The sequence below is a fragment of the Amblyomma maculatum genome, chromosome 8 (assembly GCF_055883805.1).
Source record: "Amblyomma maculatum isolate TAMU_Amacu chromosome 8, ASM5588380v1, whole genome shotgun sequence".
In the NCBI taxonomy this organism is placed as follows: domain Eukaryota; kingdom Metazoa; phylum Arthropoda; class Arachnida; order Ixodida; family Ixodidae; genus Amblyomma; species Amblyomma maculatum.
The window spans coordinates 28,246,912-28,266,820 of NC_139351.1; the positions used below are offsets into that span (position 1 = coordinate 28,246,912).

The 19,909-nt window shown below is 45.2% G+C and overlaps 2 pseudogenes; one reads left to right on the plus strand and one right to left on the minus strand.

The window, feature by feature from the left end:
* LOC146180814 (uncharacterized) overlaps positions 1-16,001 on the plus strand; it is a 126,718-nt pseudogene extending 110,717 nt beyond the window's left edge.
* A 356-nt stretch (positions 16,002-16,357) lies between these two features.
* LOC146180815 (uncharacterized) lies at positions 16,358-19,518 on the minus strand (annotated as a pseudogene).
* Between the last annotated feature and the right edge of the window lie 391 nt (positions 19,519-19,909).

The window sequence follows — 19,909 nt, forward strand, 5'->3', positions numbered from 1 at the left end:
CCAGATTATAGATGGCAAGTCGAAGTCAGTTTTTTTTCGTATGCAAATACTTTATTTTATCTTTCTTGCTTCACTGTTCTACGTCCTTCTTTTCTGCATAAAAAATACCATTCCTTCGAAATAAAGTATGCTCTTCGTCCACCTGTGTCTACGTCTGTCTATACCACTAACCGCGATTTTCCCAGCATAAAATGCCAACTAGCCCCCGCCCTTGCTTTGTTGCTTTTCAGGAGGATACGTCACAATGACAGCAGTTTCATGGATTCTTTCTCTACAGTCCTGATGCACAAGTTGGCTTTGACATTTTCAGAGGTTGAATTTCTTAATGGTCTTCCTGGTCTCTGGTCTTTTTACCGTGATAATTGCACTCTTGAACCGCGCTTGGCCCTCAAAACTCCTTGTGCAGCTCGCTGTAGCTTCCCGATAACATTTACGGAGGCTACCAAATGCCTCTGTGGTATATTCGCCCAATTTCAAGCAGAATTGCACGTTCGCTTCTTGTTCTTTTACATTATAATGTTCGTGATGTAATCTCAGATATCATTGTGCGACGAATAAAAATAACTGCAATTGCAAAGTTTTCGATGTTCCCAGAAGGATGCCTTTTCACACACTATTTACAACTAAGTGCTTCCTTTTTCAGCCAGAACGTTCTCTTGCAAGACACTCTACTTACCAATTACCATGCACAACATAAAAATTTTACATAGGGAAGTATGGCCCAAGTGATTTTACCCGATTGCTTGCTTACAGACTTTTTCAAGAATTTCAAAGAAATATCCTCACAACGCTCCATCATGATGAATCTGCTTTCCTTTCTTGGAACACTTTCGGATTAAACCGTATTCGGAAACTCGCCTTGTATCGAAAGATCCATACAGCACCATTAGGGCGGAATTTGCCTTGGTGCACGTTTTTCTCTTTGTCATCTTAGTAACGCCCCGGTATGACTTAAGGACACAGAAATAATACCTTCTATTCACTAGTAGGTATACACATATGCACATATAATATGCAGAAGACTAAGGTTATGTTCAATAGCCTCGAGAAGGAACAGCAGTTTACGTTAGGTAGCGAAGTACTGGAAGTAGTAGGCGAATATGTCGACTTAGGACAGGTAGTAACTGCAGATCCGGACCATGAAAGGGAAATAACAAGGAGAATAAGGTTGGGATGGAACGCATTTGGCAAGCACTCGCAGATTATGACTAGCAGCTTACCGGTATCGCTCAAGAGGAAAGTATACAACAGTTGCATCTTGCCTGTACTCACCTATGGGGCTGAAACGTGGAGGCTAGCCAAGAGAGTTCTACTTAAGTTGAGGACAACCCAGAGGGCTATGGACCGAAAAATGGTAGGGGTAACATTAAGAGATAGAAAGCGTGCAGAGTGGCTCAGAGAAATAACTCAAGTCACTGACATTCTAATGGAAATCAAGAAGAAATGGGCATAGGCAGGAAATGTAGCGCGAAGAAAGGATAAGCGATGGTCGCTTCGGGCAACAAATTGGATTCCGTTTTACCGAGAGCAAGTGGGAGAGGAGGAAAATACTCTCTAACCAGATTCCTTGCGCCGGCCCATTGTTGCCAGTACCGAGTGGGCTGTGCATTCACACGCTTCATGCGTAGCAGATATGGCCTTGCACCTCGGTATATTGTCCATTGAGACACTTAAATACCTTTATTAGCGCCCCTTTTAGTGGTAATGTCATCGGGACCACAATGCGTGATCGTGGTCTGCACAAACAATCAAAGAAATCGCAATATGATTGCCGAAAGCGTATGCGGGAAGCATGCATCGACAGTCTGAGTTCGGCTGTGATATAATTCTGCTTCACCGCTTTCCAGTCTATCGTTATTTAATTCGCCTATAAACGTTTTATGTAAGCCAGATAGACTTATGTACCAATGACAGACTCACGAATATGATGCCCATTTCACTTCCACCGCTGTAGCAGCCACGCACGCTCGGCAGGCCGTGCCTCCTGAAGCCCCCCACGCCAACGATACTGTGAATCACTTCCGCCAACGCAATAGCGTGCTAAAATCTGTTCTTCACTTAAACAATAAGCCGACAGCAAAAAAAAAAAAAAGAAAAGAAAGTCTTCCTTGCGGATTTCTGACCCATACTGTGTTATTGATAATTGCAATATAAATAAGTTACGGAACACATTGCCTCTGGTGCGGCCCGCAGCTCATCGTCTGCACGCTGACTCCGCTCCTAAGGCGTCACAGAAATTTACATCTTCCTTTTACTGATACTATGGGATCGGCAGTAAAGCAGTTCCATGAGAGACCATTTATTCTAGCGCTCAGCAATTACAAAGCATCGTCGGATGTGCCTTCGATGCGAAACAGTCTATATAGGCCTAGCGACGAGCTAGGGAGTAGCGCTCGACGAGAGTGCCGTAGTCCGCCGCGCCAGCGGGCGGTGCCGCTTTCGTAAGCGCTGCTGTGTGTGCTGCGAATTTGTCTTCTTTCGTGTTGCAGCTGAGAGCGCACGTTTTTCGACGTTTTGCTCAACAATACGTCATGCAGACGATGCTGGTACGGGACGGGGGTATACGATGTTGTTGCGCCGCAGGACGAACACCAAGGCTTTATAAAAACGTCGACGTATTGTACTTTAGACACTACTTCTTTTATGTGCTGGTCTTGAACCGCGGTTTAACTTGAAAGTATACATTGTCGAAATAGGTCGCACTTCATGTTAAATTAATGCGGCGATAACTGGAAACCATCTTTCGTAGTATCCATCTTTCGTTGGGGCGCGGCGGAACCAGCGTAGGCATGTGGTCTCACAAACTTCTCTTCTGCCTTGTGCAGGTTTTTTTGTCCAGTTCTGCCGCATCAACGACTGCAGTAAATGCATCAGCAATCGACACGTGTTTTCTGGCTGCACCGTCACATTTGGAGCCTCTTCTTTTTGATTGTCCATTCCCGCGTGACATCAAGCCTGGAACGCCACCTAGCCACCACGTGACCTTGTCCGAATCGCCTTTAAAAGAACGTCAACAGGAATTTGTCTTCAGTGGGCGCGGCGGAACCAGCGTAGGCATGTGGTCTCACAAGCTTCTCTTCTGCCTTGTGCAGGTTAGTACCGATTACTGTTCTGTTAAAAGTGATTGCCGCTGTCTTCTGGTCCTGCCGTGCCCACAGCAGTGCGTTGAAATTGCCTACAATGCTTTTTGTATGTGCAAACTGCTCCTATGTGGAGACGTTGAAACTAATCCCGGTCCGGATACTAATGAAATGCTGAAAGAATTACTCTAGCCACTGAAGTGACTGCAACAAAGCAACATGGAAAAACTCATGAATGATATGAGACTAAGGTTTACAGCCTTGGAGAAGCAGACAAACAGGATTGACACTCTAGAGCAAACAATATATGAACTCCAGGAGAAAATAATTGATTTAGAAGACAGGAGCCGCCGCTCAAACCTTATTGTTTTTGAAGTAAAAGAGGAACCCGGGGAATCTGAGGCTGACTTTAAAAAGAACCCTATTGCAAAAACCAGCGTCTCCAGTGCGAAACCAGTAAGATTTTCGCGCTGGTTTTGCACTGGATCTGCTGGGCACGCTGGAGGTGTGCGATATTTACTGGAGCAGTAACGGGAAGACACTGGCTGCACTGGTGCGATGGGAGAAAAACGCTGGGATTAGCCTTTTGACACTGGGTGTGTCGCTGGCATCCGCGATGCACTGGGAGAAGCGCTGTATGTGCGCTGGGGCCGCACTGGTTCCAGTGCCCCAGTATAGCTGGTGCGGCCTGCGGCGTCAGCCGGAGTAGCATCCCTCAGGGGCCAACAGGACAACAGCGTACTTTCAATCGACCATCGGGGGGCATATGAAAAATATGGTTCAAGCAAGCGCTTTTTGCTGCGAAGTCGTTGCGCATTTGTTATGAAAACAAAGGCAGTATCTTTTTTCTAGAGTTTCCATGTTTCGATAGGTCGTTTCGAGCGTTTCGAGAGCGACAACGATCGCCGCGCCTCGATCTCATGACAGACTGACGATTAACGCACTACTAAAGCTGGAATTGAATAATCTGGGCTACCATGCATAACTATACTTCACAGCTGATCTTGAGGGCACTCTAACACAATGATTACTGCCAAAATGTTCAATGCGGGCTCAATCGCAGGCGAGCGTAGCCTGCACCACGGCCCAGTATCAACAGCAGAAAGAAAAACTAAAACGAGGAAGAGAGTAGTTTACCGAGCGATGGGTCCATGAGAGAAAAAGCAACAACATACAGCGCTTGTAATACATAATATTTGGCGTGTTTCTCAAGCTTTTGCGCTCCTTTTTACTCTGCGTATCAAGCAGCCGAGCCCTCGGTCATCGCAACGCTTCCCGCAATGTTTACATACAAATAAGTTTTAGTTACAGGCAATTAGGGTCATCGCTGCGGCGCTTGCCGGTATTGAAGCTTGGTCGCACGTTTTTCCTTGAAGTCTTCTACTAAAGCTCCGTGTTCAGCGAAAATTACGCCCACGGTAGCAGAGCACCACCCAAGAGCCGGCGTTGGTAAATTTGCCAGCGATGCCAAACTCCACATGTTAAAATGATTCCAGTGCACAAAATAGCGCGCATAGGCACCCAGAACATTAGTTGCAAGTCGTGGGAGCAGACAGCAAGATCAAGAAGTTGCAATTGTTAGAGCGGTAGCAATGACCTGTAGACTGCCAAAACATGAAGTCCCAACCTTATAAATGCGGGTCATGACATAAAATGCAAAAATGTTGATTGAAAATCCAGTTCTCGGCGTGGCCGAGTGGTTAACTATGCTGAGCTAGTGATTGGTATGTACCTAGGGACTTAGTTCGAGGTTTTTGTTTTCTTTTTTTTTTTAGGTTTTTTTATGTACCTAACTTGTTTCGCTACTTTTTACTTTTTAATTTTTATCCCACGCCTTTTTTTTCTCCGGGCGAACAGTGCCGCCAGCGCGGAGCGTCCCAATATGCCCCGTCCCAGTGCGCCCAGTGTCCAGCGTCATACTGGGACCATAATCAGGTATGGCGCTGGGGCGCTGGCTCCCAGTGGCTCTGGTTTTTGCAATAGGGAAGGTTCTAACTGAAGTTTTTGCAGAAAAGCTTAAAGTATCTTGCAGTTCTGTGGGCAGAATACACAGGCTGGGCAAAAAGGCAACAAACCGCCCTGTAATTGTGTTCTTCCAGGACTATAACGAAAAGCAAGAACTCTTTAAAAACTGCAATAAACTAAAATGCAGTAATATTTCAATACAGAACGATTATTCACGAAACACACTTAGGAAGCGTAAATTACTGTGGGACAGCGCAAAAACAGAAAGGGATGAAGGGAAAAAAGTAACCTTGATAAATGAGAAGCTGCGAATCGGAAAAAAGGCTTTACGCCTGGGATGATAGCGATAACAGCAGAGTTCAACTCGGTGATAAAAACAGTTATCAAAGCAAAGATTGACTTTCACAACCTCGTGTTAAGGACTTTCGCTTACTTAATATTAATGCACGTAGTGTTGTAAATAAATCGGAGGCTTTGGAGTCTATCTTGTTGATTCACAATCCACACGCCGTAGTTATAACCGAGACTTGGCTGCGAGATGATATTGATGATGAAACTGTTTTCCCCCGCTCTTATCAAGTTTTTCGCCGTGATAGAGCAACACGTGGAGGGGGAGTTGCGGTCCTGGTGAATCAAAACACAGAGGCACACACGTTGCAGCAAATAGCTAACCATGAAAGTGTGACTTTAAAACTATCGTACGGGGGTAGATCGTTTGTGCTTTTTGCTGTATACAGACCTCCTGATTCACCACTTCAATATTTATGTGCTCTGGCCGATCACATGTCTAAATTTCGCCGTGATAAAATATACCTTGTCGGTGATTTTAATCTCCCAAATATTGACTGGAATAGTCCCTTCCCTAGTACAAACACTGACATAAATGCTTCATACATGTGTGATATTATGCTGATGCATAATTTGCAACAGGGAGTTAAGCACCCAACGCGCATACACGGTGAAGCTGCATCTATTCTCGACCTCGTCTTTCTCAGCCAAGAAACAGAACGTTTTACTGTATCAGTTGAAACTGGGTTATCTGATCACTGCATGGTGGTTTTTACTTGTCCCATTCAACAAAATGTCGATAGTGAACCAGCAAAAATTATTTCCGTGAAAAACTTCTCCAGAGCTAATGATGAAAGTGTGTTAGATTACTTCAGCTTACGCCTTGACATGTTTCGAGGAGCTAATGTTGATGAACTCCGGAATAAATTTAAAGAAATCTGTACGTACTGCATTGATAACTACATTCCTAATAGAACAAAGAAAACGTGTAAAAAAACTTCTTGGATCAAGCGAGAAATAATACATTCGAGAAGAAAAATCAAACGACTGAAGCGTGGGGGTGCCTGTCGAAACATAGTTAAAATACATCAGGCTAACTTCACTAGCGCTTCGCGGCAGGCTAAACAAAATTACTTTCAGTATAGCCTGCCAAATTTCCTTCGTGACTCACCACATAAGTTCTGGAAATTTTTATCGAAAAAGAAAAAAACAATTACGCGCATTTCATGTCAAGGTGTGCAGCTTGCTGATAAATCACAAATCTCTGAGGAATTCAATAAGTATTTTCAGAGTGTTTTCCCATCATGGTTTATTTGTTCAAACCAGTACCATGTCTCCCAACTCGACCCCCGACATTGTTTCTTCATCTGGCGTATTCTCCATGCTACTCAACCTCAAAACTAAAGCGTCCGCTGGACCTGACGGGATACCAAATATTTTTTGCGCCGTTATGCAGAAGCCATCACAGAGTTCCTGGTTGTTATTTTCCGCAAATCATTTGAAACAGGAAACATTCCTTCCGACTGGAGGAAAGCGCGGATTGTGCCCGTGCTGAAAAAGGGTGATCCTGCCTTGATTGCTAATTATCGTCCCATATCAATAACTTCCACATGTTGCAAACTTGCTGAGCATATCATAGCTAACTACATAACTACATTTCTAAACGATAACAAGGAGCTTACCCCCCATCAGCACGGGTTTCGAAAAGGCTTTTCCACTGTCACTCAGCTAACTTCTGTCATTCATACTTTTGCAAGTGTACTAAATAGCGCTGGTCAAATGGATGTTATTTTTTTAGACTTCATCAAAGCCTTTGATGTTATTTCTCATGCCAAACTAATTTACAAACTTGAACTTATTGGTCTTCCTAATTTCATAATTCGTTGGATTTCCTCATACCTTTCTCACCGCACACAATTTGTTTGTATTGATGATTGCTATTCAAACCACCTGCCGGTCACTTCAGGCGTCCCACAGGGAAACGTCCTCGGACCTCTCCTCTTTTTGATATATATCAATGACATTACTAACGTTATAACTACCCCTGTTCAAATTAGATTATTTGCAGATGACTGCGTTTTATTTCACCAAATTACTTGCCAAGATGATCAAGTTTTACTAAACTCCAATCTTCAGAACATACATACATGGTGTAATAAATGGGACATGAAGCTAAATTTAGAGAAAACAGTGTACATGAAGATAACTAACAAAAAGGCTTCCTTCTCATTTCCTTACAATATTTCATCTCACCTTCTGACCGAAGTCAGCGAGTACAAGTATCTAGGAGTTACAATAACGAAAAACCTTAGCTGGAATAAACATGTATCAAACGTATGCTCCTCAGCCTTTCGTAAACTCTGCTTTCTTAGACATAAACTAAAACTTGCCCCACCTGAACTTAAGAAATTAACCTACTTCTCAATAATAAGGCCATCACTAGAATATGCGTGCACCGTCTGGGATCCCTACACTAAACGTAACATCGAGGCCCATGAAATGATTCAACGCAAAGCCGTCTGTTTTATTTTTTCAAAGTATCGTGTAACTGACTCACCAACGACCCTCATGAGAACTCACGGTATTGAAACATTACAGCTGCGCCGGAAAATTCAAAGACTGAAACTACTTTTCTTACTAAAAAGCCATAAACTGTCTATGAATGCAGACCCCTTCCTTAAACCTATCATCATGCACAATCTTTAACCCCTTACAGTGCTAGAATTAACGCCTTTAAATACTCATTTTTTCCCCGCACCATTGAGGAGTGGAACAGGTGTCCGCCAGATCTTTTAACCAGAGCTGATTCTTTTGACTCAATGTTTTCTTCACAGCATTTAATTTGAGAGCCATTTATTTCTGCGTTTACTTTTTGTATTTTGCATCTGAGCCTTGTATTTATTGTTGTATTTTGTATTACAACTTGTATTTTAACATTTTTCAATTTTGCTAATCCTGTTCTTTCTGCATATATTATGTATTCGCCCCTCCTGCTTGGGCCTACTGTAGGCCTGCAGTATGTTCTAAATAAATAAATAAATAAATCTTCATTCCGCGTTCGGTAGCTGCCCGTACGGTTCATTCGCTGTGTGATTGTGCGTGCAGTTACCATTGCGATTATAAAATATAATTGAAAATACATGTATCCTGAAAGATATAACCCGTACATCCTCACTGCGGAAGTGGAACGCAGTCCTTCGCAGTCACCCTGGCCGCTAGTGCTGTTTCCAACAGCTGCCGCCAAGTCAAACGGATGGTATACGGTTTGCTGGCACGCTCAAACAAAGCACAAATAGCACCAAGGTGTCGGACAGCTTTCACAAGCACCGCGAAACAGCACTTTTAACACGCACAGCAGAGCCCAAGATGGCGTCAAGAGGAGCCGGAGCGGACGTTCGGAGTTGGGCTCATACGGGGCGCCACCATCAAACTAAGATGGCTGCACCCAAGCATCGAAACTAAAAAGGTCTATATTATTCATGGAAGTACAAAACGGCAATACATCGACCGATCCTGTCACTGTCCCTTTAAGGGTTTCAGTCCCAAAAAAGGTTGTGGTTTCGAGTTCCGAAGAATGTCTTGGATTCGAGTTCCAAGAAGGTCGTAAATTCGAGTCATTCGCTCGCGTCACAGCAACTGCAATGGATTCGAATTCATCGCAGTCACATCGCCATCTTAAGGCGCGTTAAAGGTAAAAGATGGTTTCACTAATGGACTTGGCCAATCCCCAAATTTTGGTGAGCCGTCGTTTAGTGAGCCGTAAGGAGCCGTTCTGCCAGAGTTGGCTCTTCTGCTTTCTGCGACTTCAGCGCCATCTGTTAGCAGTACGAGAAAGCAAGTCCAGTGAGCAGGCATGGGTCGATCGAGCCGGCATGTAAAGAAAAGAAAGAATTCTACCGTCTGCACGAGATTAAAGCCCCTCAATAGAGGGGCTTACACGATCTTCCGCACGCCGTCGGCTACCGTCGGTCGGAGCGCGGTCGGCTGCTTCGCCGCCGTGTCGATGCTCCGCGCCGATGACCTGGCAGTCGCAATGCTGCGTGTATGCTTCGGATGGTCGCCGCTGGTTTTGTACTTCTTTTGTTTTGCTTTCCATGCTTGCTGTGCGTCGTTTTCTCAAGCTGCATTACAACAAAGTGAATTTCGAATGCATAGCCTCTTCCGCAGCCAGCCCAGCAGAAAAAAATGCGGTTCGGTCACGAACAAACACCACCGACTGCAGCGAGTCGTGCGCTCTAAACGGGAAACAGATGCCTAGAAAATTAAAACCACATCTCACCGCATGAATGGCGAACGATGTGGCTTAGACACAAAATGAATGAATGAATGAATGAATGAATGAATGAATGAATGAATGAATGAATGAATGAATGAATGAATGAATGAATGAATGAATGAATGAATGAATGACATACGGTCGGCTTCTGTATGTGGCGGCGAAAACAGGGAGGTTGAAACACGTGAGTTAAGGGACCGGGGCAGAAACCTGTTGCCAGGTGGAAAGGAAGCAACGGGGGATGCCGGAGGGCTGAGCGCGGAGGGCATTGAGAAAAACTGCCGCAAAGTTGAACAGGCTGAAACAAAAAAAAAAGGGGGGGGGGGGCGGTGGGTGCCAAAAAGAGCAATTTAGAAAAGACAAAAAGGACTAACGCGGACTCGAACTACAAAGCGCACACTGCATTAAAAAAAAAACAATGCATTTAGATTATACTTCGGGCTCTTCCTGAATTCATTGCCTCCGGGAATATAAGAGGGACCTCGAATCAGTTAATCTGTGTTCTCTATAATCTCAATTCACTATATTCATATCTGTCTATGTCACTATAATCATCTCTATTTATATTTATTAACAGTCACTCCACATGAGATTTTGGGCTATTGTTAGAGATAGATGGCCCCAAGTATCTATTAGGGATAATTCTCAGTGTGGTGCATGATGATCAATGTTAGTCAGATAATTTTCAAACGATAGGGTAAGAAATGGGCGAAATCCTGTCTTGGGAATGGGTGCACCTTCAGTAACTATAGTGCACTTAAAGAGAAAGAATCGCATCTAAAAAACTGATGTCGGTGTTTACAGGGATTTTGTAGTCCCTATGAAGGGAGATAGAATCGAGACACACATATTTCCATACTTTCGTAGAGTCTCGGGGGGGGGGGGGGGGGGGGGGGGGGGGGAGGCCGAACGGGCGCGGATCAGCGAACGATAGAGAGCGAGACAGAGCCGTCTTTCTCCCTCTCTAATAGACCACAGCTCGCTCTAGCCGTTCAAATGAGCCGGCTCACTTCAGTGAGCTGAGCCGTTCATAGCCGCTCACTAAATTGAGCCGCTTTGCCCATCTGTACATTCAGTTGACCAACGTTCACAAACAACTTGGCCTATACTCAGATAACTGCCAACCCCAGAAATCTGGGTAGCCCACTCACAAAATGAGGTCAGAAAATCTTTCAGTGCCTGTGGTGTGGACAATGAAGATTTAGATGCCTTCGCATGATACTGCGTTGGTTGTGAAAGTCAAACCGTCTGCCTTTTTTTTTAATCCAAATCAGCAATAAAAATACTGCTCGGGAGACAAAAGTGTGCTTTCCTTGGCAGCGGTGTTGTGTCTTGGCAAGGCACCCGGATTCCACTCAGGCGGACGTCAAGCATCTCCTGCTGACGCTCCCTTTGCATGCCCCAGTGTTGCTCCGTAATACAACGTCGCATTGCAAATAAGCATAGGCGAGCTTCATGTTGAAACACGCCGCGAAGTTCCAGAGAGCATGGCGCCGGTCCCCTAGCGGCAAAACGCCGGCGCTCCGCGGCAGATTTGAAGCGGGCAATCAGCACGCTCGCTGATCGGACTTCTCGGGCCGCTGTCAAGTGTTGCCTCCGGATTGGACAATCGGAGTGCCAACGGTTTCCCAGCCTATGTAGGTGGGAGCACTGCCGCTGGAGACCGAGACATTCACGGCGTTCGTCGAGTGCAGTGCCGCTGGAGAGGGACGCGTCAATCTCCCCAGCCGCCGCTGTGCGACTACAGTTGTGTATGGCTAGTAGCCTTCGGCCCCTGTGGCGATCTTCTGCTGTAAATAATTCCCTGTAAATATTGTATAAAGATGCGTTTCGTTGATCTCATCGACGCTGACTACGATTCATTGCTACCGCCATGGGAGCACGTAGCTCTCGATCACGAAACGGATGACCAGAGCTAAAAGCGCAACTCTATAGGCGCAACACTGGCGGCAGCGTTGGGTGTCCCAGGCGTGTCTACGGCGCAGCACCGGTAGGCAGCAGTCGGCTGTCCCATGCGTGTGCATGGCAACCTTTCAAGTAAACTGCTTATACCAGCGTCCCACATGCTACAGAGGCGCACTGGCCTGCACAATGAAGCGCGCGCAAGGGATACGAGAAAGCCACTTTTTCCCAATTTCCGCTAATACCTGCGTCGCTTCAGTACCACGTCTGCGCATAAGCATAATTTAGAGCGTGTTGCGGCTCTGTTTCAGAAATGTCAACGTCATAGGCACGTGCTGATATACTCCCGCCATTCAAGGAAACGCCGTCCATCCAAGGGCGGCGCTGGCACCGAGGCACCCTATTCAATGCCCGTTCACGAGGCAGCTCTGTTTCTTTCTGGTAGCCAGAATTAACTGCTCTGGATCGTGTCTTTTACCTTTATCTCAAGACCTTTTATGAATGAGTGGGGCTATAATAACAAAAAGATCAATATATTTTTGGTGAAGGAAGCCGCATCAACTTAACGATACTTGATTTATGCAGGCTTCCTACAAATCGCCCGCTCACAAAATGTAGCTCCTTGTTGTACATCCTGACTTTCGAGTCGTCAAAACGCCAAGGGTGACAGTTGCGAAGCGAGAGATTTCTTCAGTCCTTCCGAGTATCATCTTATGAGATGTAATTCATGAGGAACCACAGCCGATTTGAAAGGAGCAACTAGTGTCTGGTGAGCACTGATTTATAACGCTGGCACCTGCGTCTGTACCTGTTTAGCAGTGCGCGTGGGAGACACTTTTACAGCCGCATGTACTAGACTATCTTCAAGCAGCCGTATATTTTACGCTTCAGCTCGCGGCAAAAACTAGTTCACAAGAGCAAGTTCCATCTCGGCGCCGGTTGGCACTCACCTGCGTCTCCTTCGGCGCCCGCTGTCAGGTCTCGACATATGACTCGAGCAGATCTCGAATCCCTTCAAGCTCGACACTCGTACCTAAAGGGGGCTGTGAAAGAACAGTCACAATCCCCGCTGGACGACACGTTGTTTATACTGGACAGTTCAGTTCAGTCGTGTCCGACTCTTCGTGAACCTATGTACCATATCACGCCACGCTTTCCGGTCTCTCACTATCTTCCTAACATCACATAACTCCATCTGCAGCGCCTCGAAAATGCCATCTAACCATCGCGTTCGCTGCCTACTCCTTCTCCGGTGACCCTCAACCTTTCCCAATATCAAATCTTTCTCCAGCGACTCCTCTCTTCTCATCAGATGACCAAAGTATTATACTGGACAACTGCAAATAATTTGCCACATTTCGAGCCCTCCTTGTGCCAGGGTCTGACCGTAGCGTACACGGCCGCGTACGCTTAGGCTGAACACGCGAAGAGGTGATGCCTCCATTTAAAGCATCGTTAAGTCCAGTGCGATTGCACATCAAAGCTAAGTCAATATTGAGAAACCAGGAAGAGGTGCTTTGTATGGCCTGCCAATTAGCTTCTTTGCACTGCCGGGTCGGAAGCAATGGCGCTTTGAAAAGAACGGCCGCGTGCTCGCGTGTTCACTTTAAAAGTGGACGACTCCGTACATAGCTTAGCTACGAACGCTTTACGGCGCGAGAGCATAAGCGTCGTCTAATAGCTTGCTAATTTCTTCGGTACTAAGGGTTCCAAAAAAGTGGAAGTTTGGACTGCCGTCGCTATGGCTCGGTTCTCAAGAGCACCGGACGTGATATTCGGAGGTCGTGGGTTCGGTTCTCACCAGCGGCGCTTTGTTTTCCTATTTGGTTTGGTTTGGTTTGGTTTGGTTTATGAAGTTTAACGTCCCGAAGCGACTCAGGTTGTGAAAGGTGCCGTAACGGAGGTCTCCGGAAATTTCGACCACCTGGGGTTCCTGAACGTGCACTGTCATCACACAGAACACGGACGCCTTGCTTTGTCCTCCATCGAGAAGCGGCCGCCGCTGCCGGGATTCGATCCAGCATTCTTGGGCACAGCAGTCGAGCGCCATAACTATTGCACCATCGCGCTGCCGGCCTCTAGTTTGATTTAAACATATTTCTCCCTAATATAATGTTATATGTCGGTACTAATTCAGGCCAATAGCATAAAACAAAAATAAGAACCCCGCTGGGGTGGCGCAGTGGTTACGGCGCTCGACTACTACGCGTGATCGAATCCCGGCCTCGGCGGCCGCTTTTCGATGGAGGCGAAAAGCAAAGCGCCCGTGTGCTGTGCGATGTCAGTGCACGTTAAAGAACCCCAGGTGGTCGAAATTTCCGGAGTCCTCCTCCACTACGGCGTCAATCATAGCCTGAGTTGCTCTGGGACGTTAAACCCCACAAACCACCATAAAAATAAGAAAGTAATCACCTACGCTTTCCTTGGCCTCCCTGAGTATTCGTTTCTTTCAATGGCACGCGCGTGTGTGCGTGTACGTGTGCATGTGCGTGTGCGTGTGGTAGGAGTCTGGCAGGTGGTAAGGAGACTAAGGAGAACCCCACATGATAGTAGTTAGAGTGCGGATGGAGGGTGAGGACTTCATAGCTCAGTGAAATTTCTTATGGTGATCACAGTTATTGAGATCACGAACACACACTTGGAGCCAGTCATTTCGCGCAGTGTGCAGCAGTCTTCCACACATGCAAGATGCCGCTGCGCACAGGAGCACATTTTGCAAGTAACTGAAGGAAAACGGCGGCAGTGAACTAATCTAGACGATGGAAATATGCACCGCAAGCACGAGCGCTTGTACCTGGCCTTCCTGTTTCCGTCGATACTGTCACGCAGTGGCGACAAGGCCGTACACACCAAAAGAAGACACAGGCATGATGGTACTGAAATTAACTCTTTATTGGGCTGACGTGCGCCCGCAAAAGAACTAAGCAACTCGGTGGCGGCGATAGCAACAAACGAGCTCGTCGATCGTCGAGCAAAGAATGCCTGTCGCACTCGTCAACGCTCAATTTAAAGGCTGCTCAGAACAATCTAGATAGCGTCGCAAACTACTACTAGCACAACCTGGAACATTGTAGAAACATACGCAAGTGATCGGAATCTTCTAGACAGATCTCGGCGCATCGTTCGCGACAAAGAAAATGATAACGCGTCATATCGCGACAACGAGTATGAACAAACACGGGATACAGAATTGATGCGCGTGCCAGAATCAGAGTGATAAGGCCGCATGCCGGCGGCTGTTAAAAAAATATATACAGTTTTGAAGGTTTCGCGGCAGTATGAACTGCATATGTAAATTGTCATTTTTCTTCAAGTTTGTACCAAAATAGTCAATGCACGGCACTGTGGGCAAGCGACACGAAGAAAACAGTGACGCAGTTACGAGAAGAGGCGCATGCGGGAGAATCTATAGTCTGAAAACACTAACGGCGACGTAATACGCAACAATTTTAGTAATGATCTCAAGCCCACTGCTGAATGCAGTTTGGCAGGCTTGGTACTCCTTATTTACAGTAAAATAATGCAGCTTTCTCTCAGTCTGCAAACCGACAAATAATGCTATGACCCTTTGATTGCTGCTTTAACTGTCAAAATCAGCCTTTCACTTAGATGCTTTGCACTTATTAATAAAAATTATCACTAGACTAACGAAGACATTGTTTTCAGGTTGCCTGCCAGCCGTCAAAGAACAGTGAAGAGCCACTGAACAACGTGGAGCTGAAACAGCCTCTGGGAGACTTTGAAATTACTTTTGAAAGACCGCTCTGCAGCCTCCAGTTTGGAACTCCAGTCGAAATTTAGCAAGTGGCTAAAAGGATTAGTATTGCGGTGACCACAGCAGAAAAAATTGAAGCTGCCACAAGACAGCAAAGACACTGCGCTGCGTGGTTTTTGCGTCGAAAGGGAAGAATAACTGCTTCAGTATTTAAAGATGTTTGTCGCTCGAAGCGCTTAAACTGTACTGCTCTATTAAAAAGAATACTTAATGCTGACAGCATAACCAGCCCTGCCATGCGGTATGGCATTAACTGTGAGCCCGTTGCAAAAGAGCGTGCTCTGGCTGGTTTCAAGGCAAAGCATACAAATGGCAGGCTCAAGGATTGTGGCCTTATGATACATCCGGACTATCCCTATCTTGCTGCAGTCCAGATGGTTCGTTGTACTGCGATTGCCACCCCACGGCACTTTTGGAAGTGAAATGCCTGTACAGCTTGCGGAACACGCATCCAAGTGAAATAATTAAGGAAGGGCAAAGCAAAACAGATTTTTGTTTAGATGCAGCAGGTAGACTGAAGACATCACATAAATACTTCTACCAGGTTCAAGCGCAGCTGCACCTAAACCTGGTGGGAAGTACTGTTTGCTACTTGTACTTGCATGTGGATCAAGGTGGAGTTTTGATTCCAATTCAGAAAGATAACGGGTTCATGGAGACCCACGTTGATACCCTTGAAAGCTTTTTTCAGAGCATAATAGTGCCTAAGCTGTGAAAGCAGGCAGCAGAGCAGTCATTTCAAGGCAGCTTTGACTATATACCATTAGTCTGGTCGTAGAAATATGTGCACAGCATAAGCACTATTAACTGTGAAAATTCAAGAGCCACTAATTCCTCCTTTAAGGGTATGACGGGAACGCGTTAATGGCTCCCATTTGCAGCTCCTCGATTATGAACATACAATTTGATACTCACTTAACCATTACTCTGCTATTTTATGCCTGTATTATATCTCATATACTTATAAAAAGTAAACAATCCCATTATTTGAAAGACCATTTGGCACAAATGTAAAGCCCCACTTTAACCAAGCCGTACAGATGTACCAGTGTGGCCTATGGGTAACATGTCTTACGAGATCCAAGGATCTGTGAAGCTGATTCCCACCCTCCCACCACAAATGAGTGCCCGAGCTCCTGCTACTCTGTACATGTTGCGGTCTCGTAATGTCGCACACCACGACGACCACGTAGAGCCTGGCCATGTCACCTCCGAAGTACCACCTGCCAGAGACATCAGTGTGAAGGACATATGGGTTAACCCAGGTAAAACAGGTCCGGGCTAATTGACAAGACTGCTCTGGCACAGTGGATATAACCAAGTTGATAAGCTGCCTTTCTTTTAAGAAACACACACAGTAGAAACTTCCTCATTGCAAAGTGATCTCTGCGATTCTCAGCAGTTTATTGTACTGTGCAATGTTGGTCATGTCTTTTTTTAGTGCATTTTCTACTTCATGTGCATGATTTGCAATAAATGTGTCAAAGCCTAACAATGTAGGGATCACAGTTCAATCTTTATTTTTGTCTTTATCAGAGGGCCCTTCAAGTTGCATAGCCCAGCACATACAAAAACCATCATGTTAATGTGCTTCCTTGATTTGATAGCTAAAGGTTGCTTAAAAATTCGGTATGTCTTTATCCGATTAATCGCACGTTCTACGTGGATGCGCAGTGAGGCAATTCGCCTGGTTTTAGTCACTTCTTGTTCGGAAAGTTGACTCTTTCCTGCAAACAAAGATAAAAAACAACTATGAGAGTTATTAGAAAACCAGAGGTGAAATATAGAAAACATAGTCTACATACCTTTGGTGAAGGCCGGCACATTCATGCGGATTCCTTGTGCTTCGAGATGTGGCTCGAGCTTGAATCCGCGATCTGCCATAATTTCATCACCTGGCAGTAAATAGTCCTCCACACGTCACTTCCGAACAATGTACTTATCGGAGGCTCTACTGCCAAATACATCTGATACAAACATGATGAGGCCATTGGGAGCAATGACGGTCAAAAACTTTATGGTATTTGCTCCTTTATATGCACTGTAGCTCTGCACCCTAATGACGGTCAAAAACTTTATAGTATTTGCTCCTTTATATGCACTGTAGCTCTGCGCCCTAGCCATTAATTTTCTTGGCCTTTGTAGCCATGCCTCCGTGCAGTCAAATATGCACGTTGTGCGGTCGTAGCCATTCTTGGCAAAGCTATCTGGCATACTGTCATGCACTACTGACCGAGGCAGCCAAACCACTACGTCTTCCATTACTTTAGCCAAGTTGGACAACATACTTGAGAATATTGTTGACACTGTTCAGACAGAAATGTTGAACCTTCTTGCAAGCTGTCCACAAAGGAGTCCAAGTCTGAGCCTGCATAAGTGTGAGCAACAGCTGTTGTTTTAAGCTCAAGACTCCCGTTGCTTTTGTGCCATTGGCCCTCAACAATAGAACAAGTTTGTTGAAAGCATCAACATGGAGACCAGTATAGAAATGCACATCTTGTGGTGTTCAGTATTGAAAGAGAATGCTTCTCATGGTAAGAGGGATGCTTGCACCGTGTTCTGTGTAAGCATATGTGTGGTCTGGTTCCACCCATTCCCACTGTGTGGAGTTCTCTTTCATCTCCACCTGCAATAATAAACAAACTTGTAACTTGTTTCAAGAATACATTTACCTGCAAGTTACCTTTTCTCTTTCCTCTCGTGGCATACTGCTGTTTCCAACAGCCACCTATTGCAAAAAATAGCAAAAATATAAAGCATTTTTCTGCTGCTGCGCTGTTCAAATCAAGCCACTGTAGGTTGGCTTAGTTGTTGGAAAAGTGAAGTTTGCACGAGCATTGCTTCAAAGCTATCGTCCGGGTGAGATGAGGCAGCATCAGCTTTCGGAGAGAGTTGCGAGAAGGTGGAACGGCAAGCATTGTGTCTGAAAAAGGCATTTGCAAGCTTAGACAGCATGCTACTTGTTATGCAGTTTACTGTTGCAGAACAAGTTTAATTGACATGCATTCTTTTCTTAAGACATGCCAAGTAGTAAGTCTGTTGTTGCAATTTCAAGTGAATTGAGAACAGATTTATAACTGGAAAACAGGCTGCAAGAGGCAAACTACTTGCAGACAAGCACAAGAGTGGCAAAATAGGCTCCGGGCTTACAGCATATTGTGTACCTCTTATGTTTGCATGCATGCTTACATCTGGTTCACTGCTGGCAGGAGTCATCTTGAGCATTGCAGGGGACCTGTGAAATAAAGTGCATTAGATGACAACTTAGCCACAAAGGAATCTTCAGATGACGCATACTTACACTCTCTTCATGGTTGGAAGGCAGGCTGCACGAGTCATGTTCAATACAAACAACCTGTTAACAAAGAAGTGCAATTGTTGTGAGTCTATTTTTGCAACATGGTGCAAAGCATCAGAGAGAATGCACACTAACATTGTGTTTGCTGGTTGAGGGGAGGCTTGCTATGGGATCCTCTGAGTCAGATGAGACCTGTAATGATACATTGAACAGCAACAACCTTGGATTAAAATAATTCAGCATGGGATGCTTAACAAGCTTCTCCATACACGTTTCATGCTTCACTAGCAAATAGCATGTTTGCTGAGGAAATTCTGGTGGGAATTGTTACATACATTTTTGTGTACCATACATGTGTGTTCCAGACATCAATCTGCGTTAGACCTCTTCAACACTGAGCTCTTTTAGGAAAACTTCTTCCTCTACAAATGCCACACTGTGAGGGGAACTAACTGCTCGGTGGTCTAAAATCATGCTCAAAAGCCAGTGCATTGCACAAATTCCTTTTCCTGCGGTATCATGTTATCAGCATAGATGCATACCTAAAGCCTGCCAATGTATCAAATATCTTACTTGATGCCTTTGTAACCAATGCCATATTTTTTTTTAATCCTGTGAAGTTGTTTGAAGCTGTGCAATTATTTGAGCCGAACATGTGGAAGTGCATTGTTTTTATTTTTTTTCTAAACATTGTGTTTGCTGTCTGTACTTCTGCTCACTCCTGTAGAGTGGCTCACAGTTGTTAAATGATAATAAAAGTGCATTTCTTACATTCTGCTGTGGTGTCAGCTGCTCTGTGTCAGATGAGTCAGTTGAGGCCTCATTGAGGACATCTTTTCTCTAAAACACAAAGAAAACAAAGTGAGTTTCAGTATTTCCTTGTACAAACTCAACAGTCTGACCTTGCACTTTGCATGTGGTGGACCATGGTCATCGCGCATCAGGCGTCTGCGGCCGTAGATCACCTGTAACGATTACAACGTAACACGCTCATGCAATTCGCATGCGGAGGTAGTCAAGTTATGAAACTATAATTTTGCGTTCTCGCCAGCGTTTTAAGTTCAAACTGTGGACAACCAGCACATTTCGCACCACTGCCGATAACAAGCCTGGTGTTCGCGTAATAAAAAAAAAATAAAAACGCACCGTAGATCCCCTGTAACAATTACAACATAACATGCTCTTGTAATTCGCATACGGAGATAGTCAAGATATTGACGCATGTAGAAGACGACGCAAAAGATGGCATCTGGGACGACAAGCGCGAGCCTGGAAGTGAAAGAAGCTTGAACGCAAGACTTGTTCTGGTCTACCATTCAAAACAT